Genomic DNA, 10,574 nt, shown 5'->3' with positions numbered 1-10,574 from the left:
AACTGTTGATGAACTTTGTTAGCTTCTGCCTTATAAGGAGATGCTTCGATTTCATGACCATCTTTTATGACTATTTTCACTCCAGTTTGTGGAGGGTATTCTGAAGTAATAGTGTTATTATCAGGAGTTTTCCAAGTGGTATTTATTTTTGTGATTGGATTGACGTTTTTCCAGAAAGGATAATTAAGATTATTTTTAATACAATGGTTTTCGAACCAATCAAAAAAATAGATGTTTGTTTCAGAAACTTCCATTTCTTCATAATAAAAGGCCCTAAGAGTTTCAGTTTCTTGTTTACTGTAATTCTTGAAGTACCATAATCTTTTATCTTTATTGTATTCAGCCATAAAATCTTTTTTAATGAAATCTTTGTCTATTTCAAAACTAGGTTTTACCCTACTTAGCATGTTGATTTGCGAAGGGGTTGGAGAGTAATTACTAGATTCTTCATCTTGATATATAGGTGTTGCTATACTAGGACTAGACGTTGTATCTAATCCTTTAAGTTTTGATGATACAGAAGATCTTGGGAGATCTACTCTGTATAACTGTTGAGGAGATCTAATACTAAATGAGTTTGATCTATTCATTCTTAAAGTGAGATTTGCTCCTTCTTGAAACAATTCTCTTACTTGAGTAGTATGAATTTTTGGTTGAGGCAGGGAATTCTTGAATACCCATTCCTCAGGGACTTTACTCATAACTTCTTCATGAGTAAGTTTCTTTGGAACTTGTACTGAAGATCTTTTAAGGTTTGCTTCTAGCATAATGGTTTCTTGTTTGGGTGAAGATCTTAAAGCTTTAAAATTATAATTTATTTTTGAAACTTTATAATATACTCTATATATTATTGAGAAAGGATCACTTTCTTCTTCAAAAATATCATTGTTTGCTAATAGATCTAATTGTATGGCATTTTTGGTCCAACTATTCTGAAGATTCATAGCATAGTTTGGATAGCAGTTAAAGAAAACAGGACCATCATGAAGGTTTGATTCTAAGACTGCAATTAACGAATCTTGTGGCTTTAATAGCCTCATATCTCTTAACATTACTATTATAGGAGAATTGATTCCTAAACGAAAGTTAGGTTTTGCAGCTACTTGTATTAAACCTACATGGATGAAGTTAAAACCATCTTTAATGTGTTGATCTAGAACATCTTCATTTAATAATTTTATAGTACTTGTGTGATCAGAACTATGTTGACAACATTCTATTGTAAAAATAGAATCATCTGCTCTATTGAATAAAGTGTGTTGTTTATATATTTCTTTCTTTTTAACTATAGGGATTGACCAATTTTGAAGTGCTCTTTCTATTGAAGCTATTTCTAACTCTTGTTGGGCTACCCTAGAGAGTTCTTGATCTTGGTTACTAGAACCAGAGTTAGATGTTGATGGAATCATGATCTGTTTGTTCTTTCCTAAACTCATTTCACTTAGGGTTTTGATTAATCTAGCCATGTTATTAGCTTAAGTAACTTAAGAAGGATAACGCTTCTTCCCAATCTAGCTAAACCAACGGTCTCACAACCTCTCAGGCTTTACTGCCGGGACCACTAGACTCCAGGGATACCTCACACTAAGTCTTAAGGACTTGAAGATAATAACAAGGTGATTAATGAAAACAGTAAGAAGAAATAAAGTTGCAGAAAAACAAAAGATTGAATCCAACAACTAACTATTGATTCCAGAACCCTTCCCTTACGGGAATAGGCTCTGATACCAGTTTTGACGTAAGCTAAAAAACATGATGGAAAAGTACTTACAGAAAAGCTTTTATTCAAAGAACTGCAGGGTTTACACACATAGAGAGAGGTAGGTAAGAGAGAGAGAGAGGTAGGTCAAAAACCCGATGCCTCTTACTCTTACTAAGCTACCTATTTATACAAGCTTTGACCATGGTTACTTTCGAAAGTAACTCTGGTTTACATAAAAGTAACTATAGTTAATGAAAAGTAACTTTAATAATGAAAGTGGATAGTAACTTTAATAATGAAAGTGGATTCCTTGTCGGCCAATATTAGAAAGCAGATTCTTTCTTGATCATGATGAGAAGGGTTGATAATGACCTTTTGTCCTTAAGTGTATGGATGATAGTTGATGCCCAAACAGTCATCTTCATTTTCTTGAAGGTAGTTCTGGCTGTTGACTGATGAAGTATCTGAGCCAGACTTCTGACTCATCATATCTATCTTCTTTTGAAATTCTTGGGGAGAGCTTGCTGCGGCTAATTCGGCTATGAGCCTTGATCTTTCTTGAAGAAATGAACTTTCTTGATTGAGACTAGAAACAGGGTTAGTTGACAGCTGTTTCTTGCTTTGTTGAGTAAGCTGATAAGTCTTTATCCAAGCTTCAAGTTTTGTCTGTTGAATTAGAGAGATATTGAATTTTGCCCACCATTTTATTTTAAAAATGCGATAGAGCTGATAGAGTTCTGTATCCTCATAAATTTCTACAGTTCTCCAATCCCAAGTTAAAATCCAAGATATGGCTTGCGAAGCTGTGAACATGAGGAGTTTGTCTTCCATAATGAAATTTGACTTCTGAGCAAAGTACTTGAATAATGGTTTTACTTCTTCGGGAAAGATAGACTCATCGAGACCTACCTTGCAAAACCAAACTTTAAACCATTGAGGGAACTTTAAAGAGATTCCCTTTTTGAACCAAATGAACCAGGAGTGTTGATAAGGATAAAGATACAAGGCGTAATACCAGGCATCTGTATAATCAAAGTAGTTATAACTAGGAGGGTCGAACTGCCTAGAAAACTGCTTAAAATAATGAAGAGGAGCATTCCAATCCTGGGGTGTAAGGACTTTAAGGATTTTGATCTTGGAGAACGCTATTTCTCCTTGTTTATCTTGGTTATGTGTGACTTCTATGGAGTCAGAGTCTACTAGAATGAATTCATAAAATAATCTGGTCTTCTTGGGGTGTCCAGGGACATAATGAAAGTTGGTAGGGAATAATTGAGTGGCTATTTCTCTAGGACTTAAAGAGAAATGTTCTCTTTCTATAATGAGAGATGGCTCACCTTCTGGTTTTTCCAGATATTCGGTTGGCTCGGGTTTGGCAGGGGTTTTTGAAGGGCTTTGAGCTAATACTGTATATTTATTGGTTAATGGGACTAATGAGGGTTTTTGGTGAGGTGTTTTGACAATTTGAGCTGTGGTGAGTTTTGAGAAGGCTTTGAAGGGGTGGTTGGTATTGAAGATCCAGCAACCTTGATAGGGGTTACTACTATTGCTTTTGATCCTGATGGTGATGATGATGATGACGAACCCAGTGGGGGTCCATATTGATCCTTTGATTTGGGTTTTGTATCACTCATGTTTTCCCTGTAAAAATTCTCTGGTTAGAAAATCTGGAAGGGAGTTACTGTCTCCTTTAATATGAGTTATTTCAAAATCAAAGCAAGAAAGTAAAGATTGCCATCTGGCAAAAATGTGTTTTGAAACTAGGTTTTGAACATCCTTTTGTAAAACTGAAGGTGCTGCTTTGCAATCAGTTTTTATCAAAAAATTTTTATTAAAAACATCATCTTGAAATTTTTGAACACATAGGACTATTGAAAGAACCTCTTTTTTGACTGTGGAATATTTCTGTTGAGCTGGGTGCCAAATACCTGAATGGTACCTAACTATTTGTTCTTTTGAAGACTGAGGTTTTACCTGCTTAAGTATCCCACCATATCCTAATTCTGATGCATCGGTTTCTATAATTAATGAAGCATCTGGATCTGGTATTCCTAAACAAGGTAGACTTTGAACTAATCTTTTGACTTCTCTAACACTATGGCTCATTTCTTTAGACCATGGCGGAGAGTTTTTCCTAAGTCTTTTGAACAAAGGGGCACAAATTATCCTTATGTTGGGGATAAAATCTGCTACATAATTAACACAACCTAGAAATCTCTGTAATTGAGTTTTCTCTTTTAATTCATTTGGAAAGTTTTTGGCAAATTCTAACGATCTTTGTATTGGGGTAATTTGTCCCTGATGAATTTCATATCCTAAAAATCTGGTTTTGGTTTCAAAGATTTTCATCTTTTTTGCTGAAACTACTAATCCATTTTTCTTAATGATTTCTATAAATTTTTCTAAATGTTGAACATGCTGATCTATGCCTTTTGAGAATACTAAGACATCATCTAGATATACAATGGTAAAGTCCATGTATGGATAGAATATATCATTCATGATGTTTTGATATTCACTAGGGGCATTTTTCAAACCTTGTGGCATTACATTCCATTCATAATGACCAAAAGGGACAACGAAGGCGGTTTTATAACGATCCTCCTCCTTGACCGAAATTTGATAATATCCTGACTTCATATCAAATTTTGAGAATATTGTTGCTTTATGTAATCTTTTAATGAGATCTGTTTTATTAGGCAATGGATATCTTATCCATTTTAATACTTTGTTTAAGGGTTTGTAATTAATGACTAATCTAGGGGCTCCTCTTTCTAACTCAGAAGCATTCATGACATAAAACCCTGTGCAACTCCAAGGAGATTTGGAGTGGCGAATCAGGCCCTTGTTGAGATATTCTCCTATTTCTTCTCTACAATATTTTAAATATTGTTCATTCATTTGAATGGGCCGGGCTTTGGTAGGGATGTCTTTCTCATTAAACCCGTCTATGTATGGTAATGTTATGGTATGTATTTTTCTATGATGAAAGGCCATGGGATTTAAATCACATAGATCCTTTTCTATCCGATCTTGAAAATCCTTAATAATCTTTTGAATATTAGATCTCTTGAGCTGTTCTTCTAATTTATAATATTTTATTTCTTTTTGTAAAGAATTGATATGATTCTTTTTTCTAGAGATTATATTTATTTTGGAGGTGGAGATTTCCTTTAATAGATTTAATTCTTTTACCTGAGGAGGTTTTATAAATGGAAAAGTAATAGTCTTTCCTAAGACTGTTGTGACTATTCCTTTTTCATCTATTTTATCAATAGGGTATAGAAGACAAATGAATGGAGTTCCTAAAATGATTTTTTCTGTCATGTTTTTGACTAGGACAAATGAAGATCTAAAACAAACTTGGCTTTTGCAAATCTTTGCATTTGATAGTTTGTATTGAATATTCATTTTGGATCCATTTGCACTATTGACTCCTTCTTTGGTTTTCTCATAAAATTGAGTGGGGACTAAGCCTTCCTGAATACAATTAATATCTGCGCCACTATCAATGAGGGCTATTATATTGATTCGAAAATCATTATTAATGACTAAAGTTATTTCAGAGTGCCATTTATGGGTTATAACCAAGTTGAGGAGATTAAGATAACTTTCACTGGGTTCTTCTTTTTCTTCATTATGTATTTGCTTTAATCCTGAGGTACTGGCTAAGGTTTCTTGAGATTCTATAATTTTTATCCCAGCTATTTCCATTAATCTGAACTCTAAGCTAAGATCATTTTGCTTTAATTGATTAACTTCTTCTTTTAATATTTTTACTTCTTCTTGAAGATCTGATAAGGTTATGGTTGGTTTAGGACGAAATCTATTAAAAATTTCATTCATGCTATTTATTGGAGGACTAATTTCCTTTTTCAAGGTTTCTTCCTTCTTGACCAAAAGATTTAGTTGTTGTAGAAATTCGTCCCTTAAGGGGGAATCCTCCATTTTGTCTATTATAGAGATTAAACTCATAGTTTGATCTTGGGTTAGCATATTGACGTTTTGTCCTAAACATCCTGCACAATCACAGAATCCTGAACTATCTTTAACACATTCTCTTTCTTCTTCTGAAGAGGAATGAGAATCAGATGAGTATTCGACCAGATTTACATCTTGGTCTTCATCTCCTTCATATTCATATTCTGAAGAGTAATGAGGATCTTCACTATTAATGAGAACACTGATTAGACTATCTTTGAGTTTTTGGTCTAAATTTAATTCATTAATTTTTTGTTGAGTTTTGCATTTGTTTGCATAATGTCCTGGCTTTCCACATTTCCAGCAGACATTTTTCTTTTTATTAGGATTTACAGCTTTTTTGTTTATAGGTTTTTGAGTAGTAGGACTTTGTTCATAAGGTCTCTTTTGAAATGGTTTTCTCTTTTTATATCCCTGAGAAGGCTTTGTTTTGGCTCTATTAATCCTTCTAGCTTTTGAACTAGGAGCTTGTAAAGGTTCTACTCCATATTGTTCACAAAAGCTACCTACTTCTTTTCTTGAGATTTGCATATCTCTTTGCATTTTGTTTTGAAGTTTGAAGTCAGTACAAACTTGTATTCCTGTGTGTACTATAGTGTTATGCAATTGTCCAAATGATAGCGAACCAAAATTTACTGGATTTCCTTGATTAAAAAGTGATAAATTATCTAATACCTTTGATTGCATTAATCTAGGTAATCCTGCAATAAAGCGCTCCTTCCAGAAGGCGCTGTTGCCATCTTCTCTTAAGGTTACCTTTGAGAAGAAGGTGTCTTTATACCATCTGTAATCAGACATGGTAGGACAATAGAGATTAGCGAGCTGGCTTGAAGCTCTCTCTCTAAATATGCTAGGATCTCCTATGAAATGAAGTATAATAGTATATATTAATGTTGCTACAGCATCTTCTTCTCCATTTTCTTTTTTCTTTTCTAATATAGTTGATTTATCTTCAGGGGTCATGATGTTGTCCCACCAGCCTCGTAACTGACCAGTGAAGCCATGAGTAATCATTAATGCTGCATTTCTATCGGTGTTATTATGGACTTTATAGGCTGTGGCAGCCATAATCATTTGATGCGTAATATCTAATATATTTTGTTCACTAAAGCCATCGATATTCCATTCATCAAGGCTAGTTCCACTAAAGGTATTTTGAATAAATTCTTTTCTTTCTTCAAACCTCATATCAGAATAGGAAGGTCTTGGATAGTAGGCTCTTGTGTTGTTATCTGGCCCAAACTTTCTAATTTTATTGATATTTAAATCTTTATCCAAATGATTTATTGAAAGCTTGTTTAATTTTTCTTTTAATTTTTCTACACTTCCCGAGAGATTAAAGGAATTAAATTCTTCTTTAGTGTATTGAGGAATTTTGAAAATAGGAGTTTGCAAAGGGTTTCCTAAGGTAAATGATGAAGAAGCTTCTTTGGTTGTTATAGAGGGTTTTTGAACCTCTATTCTTTCTAGCTGTTTTGACATGACTGTTAGCATAGTATTTGCAAAATTTAACTGTTGATGAACTTTGTTAGCTTCTGCCTTATAAGGAGATGCTTCGATTTCATGACCATCTTTTATGACTATTTTCACTCCAGTTTGTGGAGGGTATTCTGAAGTAATAGTGTTATTATCAGGAGTTTTCCAAGTGGTATTTATTTTTGTGATTGGATTGACGTTTTTCCAGAAAGGATAATTAAGATTATTTTTAATACAATGGTTTTCGAACCAATCAAAAAAATAGATGTTTGTTTCAGAAACTTCCATTTCTTCATAATAAAAGGCCCTAAGAGTTTCAGTTTCTTGTTTACTGTAATTCTTGAAGTACCATAATCTTTTATCTTTATTGTATTCAGCCATAAAATCTTTTTTAATGAAATCTTTGTCTATTTCAAAACTAGGTTTTACCCTACTTAGCATGTTGATTTGCGAAGGGGTTGGAGAGTAATTACTAGATTCTTCATCTTGATATATAGGTGTTGCTATACTAGGACTAGACGTTGTATCTAATCCTTTAAGTTTTGATGATACAGAAGATCTTGGGAGATCTACTCTGTATAACTGTTGAGGAGATCTAATACTAAATGAGTTTGATCTATTCATTCTTAAAGTGAGATTTGCTCCTTCTTGAAACAATTCTCTTACTTGAGTAGTATGAATTTTTGGTTGAGGCAGGGAATTCTTGAATACCCATTCCTCAGGGACTTTACTCATAACTTCTTCATGAGTAAGTTTCTTTGGAACTTGTACTGAAGATCTTTTAAGGTTTGCTTCTAGCATAATGGTTTCTTGTTTGGGTGAAGATCTTAAAGCTTTAAAATTATAATTTATTTTTGAAACTTTATAATATACTCTATATATTATTGAGAAAGGATCACTTTCTTCTTCAAAAATATCATTGTTTGCTAATAGATCTAATTGTATGGCATTTTTGGTCCAACTATTCTGAAGATTCATAGCATAGTTTGGATAGCAGTTAAAGAAAACAGGACCATCATGAAGGTTTGATTCTAAGACTGCAATTAACGAATCTTGTGGCTTTAATAGCCTCATATCTCTTAACATTACTATTATAGGAGAATTGATTCCTAAACGAAAGTTAGGTTTTGCAGCTACTTGTATTAAACCTACATGGATGAAGTTAAAACCATCTTTAATGTGTTGATCTAGAACATCTTCATTTAATAATTTTATAGTACTTGTGTGATCAGAACTATGTTGACAACATTCTATTGTAAAAATAGAATCATCTGCTCTATTGAATAAAGTGTGTTGTTTATATATTTCTTTCTTTTTAACTATAGGGATTGACCAATTTTGAAGTGCTCTTTCTATTGAAGCTATTTCTAACTCTTGTTGGGCTACCCTAGAGAGTTCTTGATCTTGGTTACTAGAACCAGAGTTAGATGTTGATGGAATCATGATCTGTTTGTTCTTTCCTAAACTCATTTCACTTAGGGTTTTGATTAATCTAGCCATGTTATTAGCTTAAGTAACTTAAGAAGGATAACGCTTCTTCCCAATCTAGCTAAACCAACGGTCTCACAACCTCTCAGGCTTTACTGCCGGGACCACTAGACTCCAGGGATACCTCACACTAAGTCTTAAGGACTTGAAGATAATAACAAGGTGATTAATGAAAACAGTAAGAAGAAATAAAGTTGCAGAAAAACAAAAGATTGAATCCAACAACTAACTATTGATTCCAGAACCCTTCCCTCACGGGAATAGGCTCTGATACACATATATATATATATGTGTGTGATAAAAAAGCAATTTTGTTATAAATATATTAGCACTCTATATGTTTGAAAAATTCATGGGGATTATTGTTAGAATATTTCATCATTCCTAGTGGGTTAGGCTATAATATATAAATATATTATCATATCTTCTTACACAATCGTATAATGATATCATATTCTTACATTATAAGAGTGCTCGATTAAGACAATGTTCATCTTCAGTTCATGCCGTTAATTGATGAAGCATAAGAAGGATCAAGGAGTGGCATTACCATGTGCAAACTGTTGCCTTTTACACTTATATATGAGCAACTTTTATTTAAATTCATTATCACTTTAAATGTTTGAAAATTTCGTGAGGTTTGGAAGAATTTTTCATCAATCCTGATTTGTCAGGCTGTTTTTATTGTGCATTTCTTCAGGAACATGGCATCACTTCTTATATCTATCAATGTATATACTTTGTCGGCTACACACACATACCTAGTTGAAAAGTTTAGGCGATCAGCACTCAATTGCTTTTTGACAACGACTATAGCTTGGTCTGAGTTTGCGCAAATGGTGCTATACGTACTATAGTATATGGAATTCAATTTCTCGATTACACGTCATAGTTATAAAAGAATATGAAAACTCCATCCTTTTCCAATTATACTTTATTATTGAGGTTATGTTTGGATGTGAACTTAAGTTGGCATGCACAACTGATCATAAGTTTTGGATTTAATTCTCACATCTTCATTGTTTGTGTTAAGTGCTAGTTTTATTTTCTGTTATTGTTTGTGCTATTTGGGTCTGTATTTCGAAAGTGTGCGAATCTTGAAGAGTTGCTTAGTGGGACACTTAGAGTCAAGTGCTAGTTTTATTTTCTGTTATTGTTTGTGCTATTTGGGTCCGTATTTCGAAAGTGTGCTGTAATTGATAGAGGATTTTGTGGTCCTTTGTAGGGGGTGAGCTTATGGTTGAGTACTCTTTTTCCTCCCCTTGGGTTTTTCCCTCTGGGTTTTTCCAAGGGAGGTTTTAACGAGGCTTGTCCATGAGTTGGTTAACACTGTCTGTTAGTTCCTCTTCAGCACAGATATTTTCACCCACTATGAGAGGGTTGTTCTCATAGATCACTTTTTAGTTTCAATAATAATAGCATCTTTGTTCTCAAAAAAAAAAAAAATTCTCACATCTTCATAAGTTAAGAATTTGAATTGAACCTTTATGTATCAAGTAAAACCTTAGTTGATACACAAAATCTTAATAATTTTGGAAGTATTTTCTCTTTATTCAACCATTTCTTTTCAAAAAAAAGGTACTTCCTCCGTTCCTATTTATCTGTCAAGGAAGGTTCACACAAATTAAGAAAAACAATTAATTATGTTGATTTTCATAAAAGTATTATTTGTTTTCCTATATCACCCTTTAAAATGTATTTTATCTTTCTTCATTTATTGTTTCTTTAAGAGCATCTCCAATGGTAGTATCTAATGTCAAATAGATACTCATATGAGTATCTATTACCATTGGAGTACATATCCAATTCCAACATGACAAATATGAGTATGTGGGAATAGATACTCTACACTAGACTTGAAAAGTGAGCTTGTATTTATTACAAGCACTCACAATTAATATAATGATATTATATATGTATATATTCA

This window comes from Lotus japonicus, chromosome 5 (assembly GCF_012489685.1).
Source record: "Lotus japonicus ecotype B-129 chromosome 5, LjGifu_v1.2".
Lineage (NCBI taxonomy): Eukaryota > Viridiplantae > Streptophyta > Magnoliopsida > Fabales > Fabaceae > Lotus > Lotus japonicus.
Note: the sequence above shows the minus strand (reverse complement) of the source record.